The sequence below is a fragment of the Merops nubicus genome, unplaced genomic scaffold (genome assembly GCF_000691845.1).
Source record: "Merops nubicus isolate BGI_N331 unplaced genomic scaffold, ASM69184v1 scaffold11239, whole genome shotgun sequence".
NCBI classification, from domain to species: domain Eukaryota; kingdom Metazoa; phylum Chordata; class Aves; order Coraciiformes; family Meropidae; genus Merops; species Merops nubicus.
Genome location: NW_008633063.1, coordinates 63,795 through 81,804, shown reverse-complemented (window position 1 = coordinate 81,804; position 18,010 = coordinate 63,795). Strand labels below are relative to the sequence as shown.

The following is an 18,010-nucleotide window of genomic DNA, read 5'->3' as shown; positions in this document are numbered from 1 at the left end:
ATAATATTATATATAAAAAAAATTTTATATATATAATATAATGTATTTCAGCAAATACGAATTTCCGTTTAAAAACAACTTGTATATAAGGCAACTAATATGGCTGTCTCAGATGTATGCTCTGTAATTGCTACTTGAGACATGCCCGTGATGCCAGTGTAAGCTAAGTGATTGGCTATTTTGGCATTTTATTGTTTAACACATAGACAAAGGAAACGTCAGCGATTCAGGTCTTAAGTAACTAAAACTAATTATATTTAGAAAATTCCTACCTCTATGTGTCAGGAGAGAAGGAGAAGAAGCTGTTTGGTCTTTAGTGAGAGAGAGATGCTGAGTTTTCTAGCTTAGAGTGGGTGAACATGAATATAGAAGCCTATGCGGAAGGCATATAAAAGGCTAACAGAGGCACTACTGGGCCATTTGATCAGTGCTCCCTTGCAGAGATTTCCACATAACCTCCCATCCCAGGTGAGAAGAATGACAAAGAATTGTCTTATATTAGTTTGGAGGTCTAATGCCTTCTTGCATGATCAAAGCATTGTGTAGGAGTTAAAACAGTGTAGTTTGGGGTAAAGGACAGCTAGATTAATTTTGTATTAATTTCTGAGGTGACTTACACTACACAGTGTTTGCTTTTGGCAGACATTGCTAGTAATCTATTTTTCAGTATATTGAATCGTTCTGCTTTCTACAGCAATACCTCAAAAACTACAGCAAGTTCTTCTCTGAAAAAATATTTGAGTAAAATTAGCTGCTATTCTTTATTAAAATACAAATTATTTATCATTATAATACGCATTCAGATATTCAGAATCCAAGTAAAGGTTGGAGGTTGGTATGGAAATACATGTCTTAGGAATATAGTATCACATTTCTGGGCTGTCTATAGAATCAGAGATGGAGTAACTAAAATCATTATGCTTAAAATGCCACAGGAACAGGAACAGAAAATTAAATTGAAGTATTCTGTACTGGGGAGGAAGGAGGTTCTTGGCCAGAAGAGTTTCACATTTTGAGTATTAGTCACATGTTCATTACTGATCCCTTCTCACTGAAACCTACATCATTCTGTCATCTACACAACAGGACCTGTCACAAGACCATGGTTTATACCATGCCTAAATGAAAAAATAACCTGTTCTAGACCTATTCTTATTAAAGGTAAACAAAGCTAATAGGTTTTGCCTAGTCTTAAAATTTGTTTCTGCAATTCCTCTATATCCCAATGACAGTACAAAGCCCGTTACTATCATAGTATGAGTAGATTAGCCAAAGCTGTAGTCAGGCTGTACTAGTATTTTTGGCATTAAGCTTTTGCTTGAGGAAAGGGAGAGTTCAAGTTGCTCTTTTTCTGATGGGGGAAAAAAAAAAAAAAGAAAAATTGTATTACTCTGGTTTGAAAATCAGTACCAGAAGGAGGGAAGAAATATTTCCATCTTGCAGAAAATACCTCGCGTGGATTTTTTGCAAGACTGTCTGTCTATCTGGGAATGATGGTTTAAGGGGCTTTAAATGTGTGGTAGCGTTGGTGAGTCTGTTCTGCACATGAAGATGTTTATCCTACACACCTACAGGAGGTGGGGAGGAAACATTTTCATTCTTCTCTTTAATATTTTTTGCAGCATACTTTTCCAAAGACCTGTTGCAACCATCTCTTTTTAACTAAAATAGCTGTACAACCTATTAGTTTACCTTGTGAAAATCCAATAATTTATTTCAATCACAATAGAAGGCAAATTATGCTGTACCTTCTGAAATCCCAATTACTTTTCCCCAAAGGAATTTCAAAGGCAAGAGATGCCTCCTTTTTCAACACAACATAATTATCTTATGCATATGTTTGAACCTTTTCAGAATACTTGATAAAGTTCCTGAGACCTGCACTAAAAACATAGTATGCTGTTCTGGAAGGTGTATGTGGTATATTGCCTCAAAATCTTGTTACTGCTTTACAGCTACAAAAAATACACTTTTCACAGAAATCACTGTTGCTCCACAGAATGAATAAGTGCATTAAAAAGTGAATAAATAACGGATAAATATCTCAGTTGGAGTGTTCAGGAAAAAGATTGCTAAACCAAAAAATAAAATACTAATTTTATTCTAGGTTCAGAGTCCTTCTTGGATGCAGCCTCAACCCTATATAATGCAGCACCCAGTAAGTTTTTATGCTTCTGTTGTGTTACTGGTTATTTAAACACTTTACATACTTTAAATAACAGGAAATAGGTCAGTTCCCACCCAGCTACTTTCAGAGTTTTGACAGTTACGTCATGATTAAATCATGGGTCAAAATGAAAAGACAGACAAAGACAGTAACCTGAACTGGGTTCTTGTTTCATTAGGAAAGAAAGCAAGCTGCCTTCAGGGTGCTGAGGTGATGGGTACCATTACCAGTTACCAAGTCAGCATCCCGAGGAATTTTTTAATTTTTTTAATTTATTTTTTAAATTTTTAATTTAAATGAAGAGCACTTTGCAAACACCAATGTTTTACATGTTTACCTATCAGGAGCTGGAATTGAAGACCCAAGGTTTAAGAATGGGTCTAGCGTAGTTCAGACTGGATAATTTATGTAAGACAGATAGATGTAGTGATATAGAGGACATTATGGGCACTCAGTTGAGAAAACCTGCATGGCTTGCTCTGGCTTCACTACTCATGAGTAATGCCACAGTCTCCCTACACTTTTGGATGTGGCATCTGTACGAGACTCTCAGGCATTCTAATCTGTAATCTCCCATGATATTTTGTTTCTTATCTATGTCATTTGCCAATTAAGTACCATTACATCTGAGACCTATTACATTTCTTGAGACGAGCATTACAAATAATAACAGGCACTTTAATATATGCATTCCTGTAGTTCACAAGTCTTTTTCCACATATAGAAAGGATATTGTCTTGAATTTAACCTCTCCATTCAGATTATAGAACGTAAATCTTGACAGAACATTTTCTTCTTGTGTATGCAGGGTAGGTGACACGGAACCAGAACACCCTCTCAGACACTTAATTGTTGTTGTATTTGTGGTTTTTGTTGTTAGACACATATGCACACAACTTTTTAACTGTTCTATCAACACAGATTTTGATAAAAAATCATCTTGCAAATCATGCTGTAAAAGACAAAAGCTGCTATGTTATAATGCTATGAGGTGTATTAATTTTGCAGGTATACAAGAAGAGATTTTACAGTTGAAAATAAAGATCTAGATTCCTGACAAGTTCAGTTTGGGCCTGTGCAAAGACTAGTGCTGTTTTTCTCATTTGCTTTGCGGAGAAGCCTGCAGTCCACAGACAGGAAATTCTTTTAGTGTTTAATGTGCCTGTGACTCATTTCATCTACACTGATCACATGATTTTTCTAACTACAGTCTCTACTTTTTTAAAATTTTTTTTCCATGTTTTTAAGGATTAGTTATTGATTCAAAAAACTGGCTTTCAGTACTCTGCAATTATATCTGTTAGTTTTGAGCCTCCATTAATTTTAATTAACATTTCTGCAAGCATAAGTCATACAGAGTATTGGGAAATGTGCTTTTGTAGATCATGATTAGTAAAATTAAATTTGTTGATAACCCTCCCTTTCACATTACTCTGAAAACCTTATGAGAGTGCCCACCATAACTTCTCAAGTGTTTAAAAATTTGACATATAGTTTTTATTAGATTCGCAGAATAGTACAGGAGTGATAGACATGTCATCAGAGTAGCTAGTATTTAGACAAGGAATCAGCATTGTTAAGCACTCTTCTGAAATGTGTGTGCTGAGGAACCTAGCCATGAAGTAGAGCAGCTGTCTTGTGTGTGAACATCGCATGGGAGGAGTGGAGTTCTCCTAACACAAATGTTCCTCCAAAGCGTCCATTCCTAAAGATAAGATAAAAGTTTCTTCCTAGAGCCTGAAGTTCCAGAGGTTAAGCTAAGTGAGTATCTGGTAACGTGGAGATTTTTGCTTTAAGGTTAGCAACTGGTTAAACTCATATTTTAAAAAGTGTTTTCATCCATTGTCTCAAGTGCCTTGTACATCAGTTGTGTGTTCAAGACAAAGTTAATGCCATTACCAAAATGCATCTGCTCAAGTAGAATATTCACAGTGCCCCAGACCTGAATCCTGAGTCAGAGCCTGGGATTGAGGAGAGTAGTTGTTGTGTGTCTCTTTGGAGGGACAGCCAATATTTAGACTGTCAAATCCAGAATGCAATTAAAATCTGAGTGTTGCTGCAACCATTTCTGTCTCTGTTTTAACAGGGCGCTGTACTGACTCCCTCCATGGACCATACCATGTCACTACAGCCTGCGTCGATGATAAGCCCTCTGACACAGCAGATGAGTCATCTTTCATTAGGCAGTACTGGAACAGTATGTAGCAATTTAATACACAAGTAGAAGATACTGTGTGTCGATCACAGCGTGCATGTGCAGCTTGCATGTAGGAAAAAAAAATAATGCTTTCGGTAGTCTTTCATCCAATCAAACATTAAGAACTCTCTCCATTTTTAAATCCTATTCAGCAGCTTCTATTCAATCTATTAACTGATCAGAAATTGGCAATGAGTAAACAAATAGATCAAAGCAAATGAAAGGAACTCGGGAGGTAACTCCAGAATTGAATCAAAAAAGAAAAAAAATAGTTGTTTTCTCTCTTCAGGATATCAGATTTGCAGAAAGTGATACAAAGTGTGCAACAGAAGCTAAGCCAGAAGAAGAGAGAGAGTTAGCTTCTAAACTGAAAGACCCTTCTTTTCTGAGCAGAAGGAATTAAAAAAAGAAATTATGATGATTTGGATTAACAGAAAGTAGAAGCCCTTTACCTAGTCTTTGAAGTCTTAAATCTGGGTTATCTTAAAACAGGTATCTCACTTTTCTGAAAAGCCTATTGATTTCAGACACGCAAGTTTTCTCTGATGTATACTGCTTTAGGGAAACAGTCAATATCTCTTAATGTCATGATAGGTATTTTGAATACTCTTAAGCTTACATTAGGCTTTAGCTGAATTTAACAGACTCTGTCTTTCTAGTACATGCCAGCCACAACAGCTATGCAAGGAGCCTACATACCCCAATATACACATGTCCAGACAGCAGCAGTTCCTGTTGAGGTGAGTATGTTTCATAAGAGACTGCAGATAAGAGACATGAATATGATATCAGATTTTTTTTTTTTTTTTTTTTTTTTGCTAGGAAAACTACTGTTTAAAGCCTATCATTGTAACTATCAATGTACGGTGGATGCAATGTAAAATAAAATTGTAAGGTGTCATTATTCTCAAGTGATATAACTAGTTTTGTAACAAAGCATGATTTTATGTACTGTACTTGGAGCGGTACAGAACCTGAAGCAGTCTTCTGTATGAGCATAGCTCAGACAAACTTGTGTTTTGTGAAACAAATTTCAATAGGAAAAAGCCAGGGGGTATGTTGTAGTTTTGATCTTTCATTTGGTTTTCCTGCGAGCAAACTTCTCTGCCAACAGACTGTGATTGCAACTTTTTTGCAAAGAATCCCAGTTTTACCCTGACAGGGTACTGTGCGTATTTGCCTAATAAAGCCCACTGCAAGTCCAGTTGAAGAGCATGACTAAATAGTAGACAACCACTGTGACTTACCTTACACCCTTTCATAGATCAGAACTTTAACAGGGGAGCTAGACAACGTGTGCTGCATGCAGCTCTTGTATTCAGAATGAGTGTCACATAGTCTCTTTTAGAGCCTCTAAGGAAAAAAACATTTCATTTCAAAGTCTGTTTGTCCAGAAGCTCCAGAACTTGTTTGGTTCAGTGTATGTATCTATCTACGCAGGTCAGAGAACAACTTTTGATAATTAGCTGATTGCATTGTCTGCCAGAGCACTATCTTATTAATTATTTCCCTGGTTTCTGGGGGTCTCTGTGCAAAGTCCCAGCTTTGATTCTTTGTGTTGCCTAGTGCCAATCACACCATGGTACACAAAGCAATGGTGTTTGTACATGTGGTTACACAGATCTCAAAAGGAGAAAAGGAGAGAGGCAGAAAGCTCTTTTGCATTTGCACAGAGAAAACATATTAGAAGTTATTTGCTCCCTCTGTTTATTTCTATAATGTCAAAGGTCGGTGGTTTTTTTTAATTATCATCAAGAAGCTGAGGAAATACAAGGTTTACACTTTTTTTTTTTCTCTGCTTGCTGCAGTATAAATAAATGCAAAGTTAAAACCTTGAATTTGGAATGCTTCAGTTGAGAAAGACTTCAGATTTGAAGACTGTTAATTGCATGAGTCGCGTGGAAATACAGAGTGCATATAATGCTGCCTGATTTTGTCCTATGCCTTGTCTGCCTTTTTACTTTCAGGAAGCCAGTGGTCAACAACAGGTTACAGTAGAGACATCCAGTGACCATTCTCCATATACGTATCAGCAAAATAAGTAACTGTGAGGTAGGGGCTTATCCTGGCACATAAAAGATGTAAATTCAAAGATATTTTATTTCATAATTTACAGTACTCTTATCGATTTTTTTTTTTTTTTTTTTTTTAATGTCATGTAAAGAACACAGATAGTACTTGGGGAAAGGCAGTGAAGTTAATTTGAACTTGGCCAGGGTTAGAAGACAGGAAAGGAAGCAGAGGTTCCAGAAGTGAGTTAATGAATTATGAGTAATAGTGTTGTAATAATTTCTCTATAGCATAACCGGATTGTGTTGGATTTTAATTTGTCACCTTGGTGGTATGCTGTATACAGGAATTAATGATTAATTAGTACAAAAATACAAGAATCACAATGCTAAACAGAACTGTATTTATACATATAATATCCTCTAGTTCTGTAGTCCATGCAAGATTTGGAAGCAGCTTTGCAGCTGACTTCCAGACCACAGGCATCAAGGTGGTCTGGAAGAAATCTTTGCTGACCTTTTCTCCTGAACGCTTCCTTGATCATCCTTTATTCCTGGAAAAAGATTTAATCTATGTCTTTGTTTGGCTCTAATTCCAGAGTATTACTTTCAAACTCCAGGTTTCCTCTGGTCTTGCTTGCATGGCCTTTCTTTACTAGCCAATTATTAGATTTACCTTTACCCAAATTCCATCTATGTAAAATTTTGCCATCCTGAAAATATTGTTTGCACTAATCACACCCTTCTCCATCCTCCATGTTTTAAAATTTCAGAATTTAATTTTTCCTTAACTTACCTTCTTCTGAGTGCTTTGTAAGCCAGGTAACTTGACTTCAATTTTGTTTTTTTTTTTAAAATCAAATTTTGTAAGACCACATACTGAAAAATTTCAATCAGCTGCAATAATGTGCTAGAGGATGTCTTCGAAGGGTTTTCTACAGCCCTCACAGTATTTATTAGATACTGGAAAATCATAATCAGTTATATGCGAAGAATTTCTAACTGTGTGATATTCTCCCTAAAATATTCTCTCTAAAATTCTCCCATGTATAGATCCAACAGAGCACAGACTTTGACATTACATTTGATTTTGCAGGTCAGCTGGGCTATTTGACAATGCTGCTTTCGTCCCCATTATTCGCTTAACTTCTTGTATGTTCAAGAACGTAAAGATAGAAATAAACTAATGGGGAAACTTTGTACATTCAACAGATGGTACAGTCTGCATAGCGCAACATATGACCTGTGTTTATTATTGTAGTCTGGCCAAGTGCTGGCATCTAGAGAAAGCCCACATCCTTGATTTGCTTCCAGGGCAGGGAGAAAGCAAAGCCACAGGCTCTTCTTGTTATCCATCTCCTACTGTTAGAGTCGCAGCTCCTGCACATTTCCCATGCCAAGGCTCTTGGCTGGTGTTAACTGCTTTTCAAGAAATTACTTGTTTTGCCTCAGGTCTTCCCTGTGGGTGTGTAAAAGCCCCTTACAAATAGAGAAGCGTAATCCTGCGTGTCTTCTCCCTGTCCTGCCTCTCTCTCCCAGCCTGGCGGTATCTTTCCCATAGGCTGGGGCCAGGCAGGAGGAGGTGTGTTGCCAGCCAAGACACATTTTATAATGGTCACTCTGTGTAGAATACTGAGCCCTGTGAGCAATTCTGCATTTGCTGTAAGCTGGTCATCCATTTATTTTATTCTTCAGAGAAGTACCATTATCTATATTTATATGCAGTAGGAGCCAGTGAAATCTATGCCAGCAGTGGCTATGGCAGTGGGCACATGGGGAGGTTAATACTTCTCAGCTGACTTCGGCCTCAGAGTATGGCACTTTGCATTTCTGTCCCTGGAACATGCCTGGTACTTGTCATTTTTCAGACAGGTGAAGGGGAGGGAACTGACAGTTATTTCTTGCCCTAAATACAGGAAACACCACAGTCTCTTAATTGTTGCGGCTTCATTACTGTTGTCAAACTGAAGCTTCTTCCTAGATGCAGATGCAGCAATTTTGGCATGTCTCGTTAAAAGTCAATGTACATATTGCCATAAATAAGGGGAAAATGACAATGAGCACATTTGCACAAGTAGATGCAGTCAATAAGAAGTACACATCGGTTTTCCTTTGGCAGCTATGTTTAATAACTGAGCTTCTTCTCAGAAAGTTGCTACTATGTGAAAATAGTCAAAGGGACTCAAAATACCCCAACCTGTTAAAATTATGTATATACATCTATAAAATGGAAAAGCCTTAAAATGCCAGACTTTCTCTTGCCTTGCGAAATTAAAAAATTGCCTAAACTTTTTTAATTGGCTGGTTATTTTTTTTTTAAAACCCATATGGCAATATAAGCTAATACAGTAAATTGAGAAGTCTTCCTTCAAATTTAATGAGCCCAAAATTTCTTTTAAGTATGAGCCATTGTGGAGGCACAGTAGCTGTCTCTGTGTTACCTGTTGTATGCCACCTCCCTGAGGCTGCATCAAAAGAAAGTTGTGTTACTTTTTCAGAGATCAAAAGCTTTGGAGGTGCCACAGGAGTAAGCTCACACACTCCACCACTTTTGGTCAATTAAAAGGAAACAATAATAGAACAACAAAGAAAGGAGTAGCTTTGAATGCAGTCTCAGGCTTCCACAGTGGGAACTCTGCATGCTGAACAGGTAGGAAAGAGAGAAGGGGGTAGAATGCAGCAGAGGCTGTATTCTGGTGGAGAGCTGTCCCCTAGGATGGGCCAAGCACCTGCAGTGCCCCATGTGTTACTTCTTAAATTTATACTCAGATTCACTTAGTCTTCTCATAGCTGTCTAAAACAGGAAATTATTTAGTTTTATGGACAGCAAAATTAGCAAAAAAGTGTGCAATTGTAACTCTGCTCTAGCTCTGACCTTTCTGTGTTACAGATGTCCCAGTGTTGACCTGGCCTGGAGAAGGGTGCAAAGGCTGAAACAATCATGGATTTTACTGATCAATCGTGCTTTAGGAATTATTGACAGTTTTGCACAGGTTCTTGAAAATGTTATTTATAATGAAATCAACTAAAACTATTTTTGCTATAAGTTCTATAAGGTGCATAAGAAAAACCTTAAATTCATCTAGTAGCTGTTCCCATGAACAGGTTTATTTTAGTAAAAAAAAAAAAATTTTTATCAAGTGTTATGACGCAAAAAAAAAAAAAAATAAAATTTCTGGGTATGCACAGATGACCACGAAGACTTATTCAAGTGCATGACAGAATTTGTGTTTTGGTTTATTTTTATTTTGTTTGTTTCTCCTTTTTTTTTTCTAATTGTATGAAATGGGTTTTCTGAAGTTCAAAATAGTAAAACATCTAAGATGATGTTCTGTGCTTGCAGTGTGTGAGTGTTGCTTTAGTGCCGTGTTGCAGTTATAGTGTCTGGTCTTACAGCTTTCTGTTTTTCTTTTAATGTAGTGTGAAGTGTCTTATCTTTTTCTATAAATTCCAATTTGCCTTAAATCTTTCAATGCTGTAGCTGTTTCAGTAAGTAGTCCAAACTAATGGTGTAGAACGCTTTGACCAAATGAGCTGGTCTATTATGCCTTGTAAAACAGCAGCATAGGGCTTTTAAAGGTAGTCAATAAAAATTGCTGAAAATTTGGCTTTTTTAATGTGTAGTAAGTGTTTTTAATGATTTTTCACATAATATGTAAGGTAGTGAAATGCAAGAGGGGGAAAAAATGTTTTGTGTGAAACACATTTTCTGACTGGGGAAATTTTAATAGGATAAATTGTTTGTAAGGCCATATGCCAATAGTTCCCTCTGGTAGTTTGAATGATTTAGGAACTCTGCTGTATGATGCAATGTAAAATCTTTTTTTGCCTTTTTTCAGAAACTAACTTGATGTTCTAGTTTTAGCATAGGTAGAGTAGGGACTTTGGGGTGGGGATATCACCGAATGTTTTTGTCCTTCCTTTATACTAACAATAGTGCTTTAGGATGAGGATTGTGCTGAGACTTAGCAAACAGAAATGTTGCTACTACAGCAAAATGGCAAAGGCTAAAGGACTCGTTTTGAAACATACGCTGAGATGTAAGTAGAAGCATAATTCATTGGGTACTAGCTCTCTATAGTAGGTAAATAAAAATAAAAAGACTTGGCACTTTTAAAAGGTAACTTTACCAAAGAACAAAGAGCCAGTAACCAATAATTCTGATTTGTCTCAGCATTACGTCTTCTGTACTCTTTATTTTTGCCGGACCAGTTTGCGGTTAGGAGAATGTGCCTTTTTTGTACATTTGCATTTAGGTTTTATAATTTTAATTGATGTATGGACACAAAAGCATGAAGGAAGACTTGGATCCAAGCAGTGCCACACTTTACATCATCACTACAAGTGTTAAGTGTAAAGAAAACCAATTTTGAAACTATGAAATTCCTGATTCATAAATACACAGTTATTTGTATTTCACGTATTAGATAATTCACTGCTACTAAACCTCTTTATTACAATTGTGTATGTTTTCAATCAAATGATAAATTAAGTTGTCTTCCAAAACTGTGTACTTCTCTGGTCAGCTGTATATGATCAGTTATCTACCTCAAAGTTTATTTCCTTTTCTATTGGGACAGGTTGCTGGCCCTCCCTGTTTCCACAGACCAAATCATCCTAGCTCAGGAGCTAGGGCTAAGCAGTTGTTTCTTTCAAGTATTTTTTAGTTTTTAAATTTTGTGTGAGTATTGGAGTATAGATGTCGGTGACATTTCATAGTTTCAAAAGTAAATTGCTGCTCTGAGAAGTGTAGATTCTAGTGAAATACATAGTCATAAGAGATGTGTTTTTGTTTTTTCGTTTTTTAAAAAAGTTGTGGTATTATTGGTTCTATGCTCCCTGGAATATTACTGCTTTGTAAAAGTCCAGACTTCCTGCAGCACCTTGCCTGTATCTGGTATCTTTCCAAACCTGGATCTCTCACTACTTGATATTTTTGCGTTAAATAAAACTGCAGTATGATAGCTGTGTTAGAGGGAGGGAAGAGCTGCTGCCAGAAATGTCTGAACTAAGTGCCATACTCATTGTCTGGGTAAGATTTGGGAAATTTAACCTCTGTACATAAAGAAATAATCAGTTACTTAAACATCACATAGTAGACAGCCATTAAATTATAAAAAATTAATTTATGAAGAAAGACCTTTTGTACAGATTGAAAAAAAAAAAAAGATTTTCATAGAGATATCTATATGATCAAGAGAGTTAATTTTTTATTTTTGTTTTACTAGTGCCACAAACTTGCCAGTGGTAACTTATTTGTCCGGTTCAAGATAACTCTGTAGTTTTGTTTCCTAGGACTTGTTGTTAAACGCCAAAAGACATTTTTGAACTGTAAATTTGATTAGATTGTTAGCTTTTTCTGTTTTATTTCTTTGAAAACTTTTGAATAAAAAAGATACAAAAAAAAAAAGAAAATGCATTGTCTTTTTCCTTTAGCCTGTCCTTTATTGGGGGGAAACTCAAACAGGTTATGTTAAAACCTTCATGTTAATTTTGAAGTGCTCAAAGTTGCTTTCTGCTTTGCAGTCTTTGTTCTTCTTTCCTCTGTCTTTCATTAAAATCAGATTTTAACTCTTTCAAACCACATTGCAAAGTCACTTTATTCTTTCAGACAAAACAGGGAAAGATGTATGAAAAATGTGTTATGAAATATCGTGTTTGAATGCAAGAACTCTTTTGTCCTCTGTGTCAGCCCTCATGGAGAGTTGCATGTGACCAGGTCTGCACGCTGTAGTTGTAGAAGCAAGCCAGTTTTCTAGAAAGAAGGATGGAGATGGATGGTCTGCTGCCTAAAAGTGCATTTGTCTTCCCAAGCACAGTGGTGTTGGCTGGCACCCAGTTCTGGAGAGCAGAGGTGATGCTTCACAGGAACTAAGACTTATTCTGACTGTTTCTCTTTCAACTGCAATCTTTGAGCCTTTTATTTCTTTAAAGATCATCTTGGGGCTTATTTTCCTTTTGGTCTGATCACCAGTGCCGATGGTGTGTTATCGGAGGAGTGTTCTGCCCAAAGTAAGACTTGGAAAAGAAATAGAGTTAAATGTCAACTATTGTGTCTCCTCCTATTGCCTTACCAACTGCACGGTCCTCGATGTAGCTTTGTGTCAGTGCATACGGCAGGAGAGAGGCGCTGACCTGGCAGTGGGTGCCCAAGGTTGCACCCAGTAGCAGAAAGCAGTGGCAGGGTGATCCAGTGGGCTCCTGCACGTTGCCTCTAGTGCTGGATAGGCAGAGGGGAAGCTCGCTTGCTGCAGGCTGTGCCCCTTGGGAGACAGTCCTTCACATTATACACGTGGTTCTGACCTATCCCGAGAGCTCTGCCAGCCCTGTGGCAGCCCAGGCAGCCCGCAGGGTGGGCCGGCTGGGCTCAGGGTGCAGGCACTGTGCAGTCCAGTGATACTAGCACAAGCTACTGAGAATAAGTCTGTTCCCAGTAGAGCTAGCAAAGGGGACTGACCTAGAGGTTAGGAAGCTTAATTTGTGTTAGCATGTGCAATAAAGACATCCTCAGTGGTGAGGGCTCTTTAACAAAGAGTTAAAAACCTCACGCTGTGTGCCACTGGACACATTTACACTCCTGTAACTGAAGAAATGACATTTTTACCATTTTGTCATAATTTAAATATTATAATATAAATAGTAATAAACAGGCCCAGTATGTTGCCTGCTTAAAATGCAGTGGATGAGATGATGAATATGTGAAACTTTTAAAAGGTTTTGTTACATGTTCCTGTTGACCACCATACTGAATTAATCTCAGATTAAAAAGCAGTCTTTTTGAATTAAGTATGAATGTTACCTTACAAAAGCTATTTGTAATAGAATAATGCAGGTTGGAAAGGCTTTTTGCTCTGTTTGCCTTTCTAATTAGCTACAAGATAAACTTAGCTCTTTTACCATAACTCTAAATATATTTGTTAAGAGTGAATGCTTCCAGATTAGTACCTTTTGCCTCATACAAAGTTGTGTGTATCATTCCTATCAGGCAATCTGCAATAATATGTCTTTATGTAACATACTTTTATTATAGATACTAAAACCCATTGCCAATCATCTTGTACAAAAGTTGACTCCATCCTATTGCATACAATTTATTTTTAACCCTATTTGCAAACATGCTGTTGCCAAAATATTTTACCAGTTAACAAATACTGATAAACGTGTTCATGTGGGATGGTTTTACACTGATACAGATGTTTTGTGCAAGATTATGCACAGAACCTATTGTTTGTTGGTTATTAGTAATTAGAAAGTAGCTTTTCTTTAGGTGCTGAACAAAATATTTTATCTTCCTCTGGTTTCTAAATTAAACAAGGCAGGTACATACAAGTGCAACAGTGCATTAACACCAGTGTAACAAAGTACTCTTGATAGCTGAGCTCTGCTTATGACTGTTTGCATATATTGGGCTAGAATATTTGTGGATTAAGTCAGAGTAGTCTGAAGGATTTTCCTGATACTCCGTTTCAAGTTTCTCACAGGAAAAAAATAATTTAAAAAAAAAAAAAAAAAAGTGCTGTTTTGCTCTCCCCTTTTAGCTTTAATTTATGCTATGGTACCTCCACCATCTAGTCAAACTTGATGATTGCCTAAAACTGTGCCACCTCACTTTCTGCAGAAACATCATATGAGAAATGAATTTTATGTGCCAGAATATTTACCTGAGTTTGTACTCCTACTCCTTCTGCACGCAATTCCTTGCACTTGTTCCTTTTGCTTTGATCCACTGCTCCAGAATTATTTGCAAACTTTCACATGCATTGGAATAAGATACTCAAGCCTATACTGTCCAGCAGTGTCTTATTGTGAAAGCCAATGTGTTATTTGGTGGCATTTAAGATACGTATGCTGTTACCTTCCAAATGCTTGCAACACTGATGTACTCTTTTGACTGTGAAAGATCATCTGTATCATTCCCTAGCCAACAAATTCTGGCATTGATTAACCCAAATAAATCTGAGGCTTTTGGCTTTCAGACTTGGTCCATTAATTCTATCCAGAATAGGGGTTAGCATATACAAAACCTATTCTGTTTGGCAACTTCTCCTCCAGCTACTAAGAAAAGCCAAGCTGATGTCAGAACAGCAAAGATTTACAGTGAAGTGACCAGAGAGAGTGTGTAAAAGTGTGCATGTGGAATGAGTCAGTCTTTCCTTTTTAGGACAGCTCTTAACTGCATCTGCTATCTGAGAAACATGTGCAGCCCATTCCTGAAGTAACAAAGAGATATCACAGAAAAATACTACTGTGGTTTAGGGTTTTGGTAGGATTTTTTTGTGGTTTTGGTTTTTCTTCCTTCTATGTCCAAGAAGAAAGGACAGCTTTAAGAAAGTCAGGCTTTAAGTTATCTTGCCTTTTTCAGCAGTATCACCTCAGTACTTAAATCAGTGGCGTTCTGAATTCTTTTGTGTTTTGTTGGGCTGTCTCCCTTCAGATGAATAGGATGATCTCTTTCAACAGCTTCTCCAGGATACAAAGACATTTTCTGAGAGCTTAAAGAATGAAGGTATGTGGCACCCTGAAGACTTCTCACATGCACACTACAGGTGTTCAGATCAACCTGCTCAGGCAGCTTTCTAAGTAGCTTCATTGTTTTAGAGCCTAGTGTGCTGGTGTTAGCATGGGAAAAAAAAAAAAAAAAAAATTGGAAAATTATTTCTGCATGTACGCTGCTGATCCTAAAGAAATCGTCTGCAGTAGGAATTTTCCCCAGAATTTTCATCACCTGAAATTCACACAGGGATGACATTTTTAAGCAGTATATGTGAAGCACTTAAGGATAATGGAATAAAACAATAGTTTAAAAGAAAGCCAAGGAAAAATTTTACTAGTAAGTGGGATGTTTTGGTAAATAGTTTTAGCTTTTTACAAGCAAAAATAGAAAATTACTTTTTGTGTGCTTGTCTTTCCCCAGTGGGAAATACTTTTCCACCAATGAGAAAATGCTCTGCTAATCCTTTTTGCCTTAGAGTGAATGTAAAAAAATTATGAAAATGTGTTTACAGGTATTTGTTAAAGCTTCACTTTTGTATCAGTTTGTTCAGGTATCTGTAGCCAGTCTCAGAGATAATCTGTAAGCAGAATATACATATCGAGGTGCAAATAGCAGTTATTTATTGACTAGCCCACAGAAAAGATTCACAAGCTGTTAGGCTGAGCATGAGCGCGCTCACCCAGTGAGGTACCTGTGGTGGCTTTGCTGGCCAGGCAGGCATCTGGCAGGAGGGGAAGGATCAGTCCTTTCAGCTCCCCAGAGCAGACCCTTGGTGTTGCTGCATTTCCACCCTCTGCCAAACTCCATCAGTGCCCCTGGCACTGACAGCTTGCCCCAACAAACCAACCTTGATGCTTCCTGCCAAGCCTCGCTCTTTTCCTTTAGGTTGTGTACCTTTCCCTGTTGCTGCCTTCCTTCCTGAATCCTTGAGCTACTGGCAATCCTGTCCCAGCAGCTCTACCTCTGTCTGTGCTTTTACCTTTCTTCTCTCTCCACAGACTTTCTCACAGCTTTTTTTCAGCTGTCTGAGGCAAGGTTATGCAGCTGGGCTACATCAGAGCTGGGCCTTGGTGCACATGCAGCTACAGCCCTGGGAGAGGGAGGCGAGTGGCAGGGCCTGCAGCGAGGGGGTGACATACTCCAGGTCTTCCTCATGTCAAGGAAACATCAAGTATATTTGGAGGAGTGGGTATTCAAAGAGCTCCAAATGTTGCTGTCTCTGCCAGAACAGAATGAAAACTAGATTTCAAACAACTTTAAGAGAGGCCAGTGTAGCTGGGTAGAATAAAATGCTGCAGAAGTTACCAGCTGTGTGTATTGTAAGTTCATGACCTCCTTCAGCCCTGCTCTGCTTGCTTGCCATAGTTCAACAAGTTCCAGCTGTGAGTAGGCAGAGGGTTTGTACGTGGGCGGAAAGGACGCAGCTCCTCAGCAAGTCATAGGCTCCACGTAGTAAAAAGCCCATTGCTACTTGTGCAGTTGCTGTAACATGAGCTCTTGAACCACTGAAATCACTGAACAAAGACAGCAGTAGGGAAATAAGTTTGCATAGGACAGTGAGAAACCTTGGGGTTTAAGTTGTGTCTTAGTAAACTATATCTAAGAGACTGATCTGGCTCCATTTTCACCGTGGTGTCTTTAGAAACAGCAAAGCTTTACCCACCATTGTAGGGTTAATTTTGTACTCAAGTGTTGAAAATCCCAACTTCAGTTTTTTAAAAAAAAAAAAAAAAAAGTTTTAAGCAGTTCCAAAAATTCCTCTCCTGAAAATATTTTGCAGATGAAGCTAGCTAGTCCTCTCTGGGAAAACAATTCAGGACAAACCATACCATTGTGTGTATGGCAGTGAGCGCATGCACAGCTCATCTGTTCCAGATGGTGCTCATCTGATCAGCTCTGCAATGCGCGGTGCTGCCCCGTTTCAAGGCTGCAATTAATTTCCTAGGCAATGTTGTGCTCATCAGCAGACCTGACCTTTGGGACCTGTCCATTTTTAACAGGACTCGGAGAGGTGAGTGAGCAGGGCTGGGCCCTGGGCTCAGAGGGGCACTCGATGCTTGGCCAGGGCTCAGGCTCTCCAACTGCAACTGCCTTTGGCTGCTAGTGCAGTCGTGGGGAAAAACTGGGGAAACCCCCCCACCCCAGCTGTCCCACTGCTGCTGTTCTTACCCAAGAGCTTAAATAACACCTTATCTTGCAGCCACCAGAGGGCATCTTCATTATAAACTGAAATTATCGAAAAAGGTGAACTCCCACTCATAGTATGTAAGCATGGTGCATTTATAGTTACCTAATATTAAAAGCAAAACCTCATCCTGCCTTTGCACAATACAAGTGCTCACATTTCTAATGAAGTGGTTTTGCTCCTCATTAAGACTGCAATAGAGTTATCTTTATCAGAAAAAAAAAATTGTTTTTCTGTCGGTTAATAAAATATGTAAGGGTGCTTTCACTGCACAGCAGGCAACGAGAGGAAGAAAAAAATTAATCAAAACCACAACATCACCAAAAATACAAGTGCTCCAGGCAGGGTCAGGGAGAATCGACAAGAAGTTATATGTGACAGATGAACACAAGAGGAGCCAAATAGCAAGGGAATTCTGGAGAAGCCAAGAAGACTGCAAAGATTCAACCCAGACCAGAGCAAGAAACCTTTTTCCCATTAAATCAAAGCTAGTCTATTTGCATGTACTCTAGAGAGCATCCTTTTTATTGTTATTAATTATATCCTTGTAAGAGCCAAGACAATGAAAAATATATTCATTCAAAACACAGTGTAAAAGAAACATCTTTTCAGGAAGGAGCTAAAGCTCTGAAAATAAATTGGTATCATGGGAACTCAATGAAAAATCTATACTACAAAACTATGCAAAGTGTTTTGGGGTGATACATAAAAGATGATTCAGTTCTGCAAAGTTCATTTAAGAAAGCCTTTCAGTGGTCATTAAAGATGTTAACTTCATTTCTATATATCCAGCTTACCAATTCAGATGGGGAAGCTGGGAGGGAGGGACAACAGAAATATTGATTTTTGCTGCCTTGTCTCTGTCTGCAGTACAGCTTGGCTCTAATGAATAAATTAACTGTAACCCACAGAGGATGTTAGTGCTTCAAGACTCAAAAGCTTTTTGTAGCATCCTTTT

The 18,010-nt window shown here is 38.0% G+C and overlaps 1 long non-coding RNA gene across 1 annotated transcript; it reads left to right on the top strand.

Moving 5' to 3' along the window:
• The first annotated feature begins 2,100 nt into the window (after nt 1-2,100).
• LOC103780441 lies at nt 2,101-11,777 on the top strand. Its single transcript, XR_608201.1, has 5 exons — nt 2,101-2,158; nt 4,254-4,364; nt 5,024-5,104; nt 6,332-6,416; nt 9,264-11,777. It is a non-coding gene; the product is annotated as an uncharacterized LOC103780441 (long non-coding RNA).
• The last annotated feature ends 6,233 nt before the right edge of the window (nt 11,778-18,010 follow it).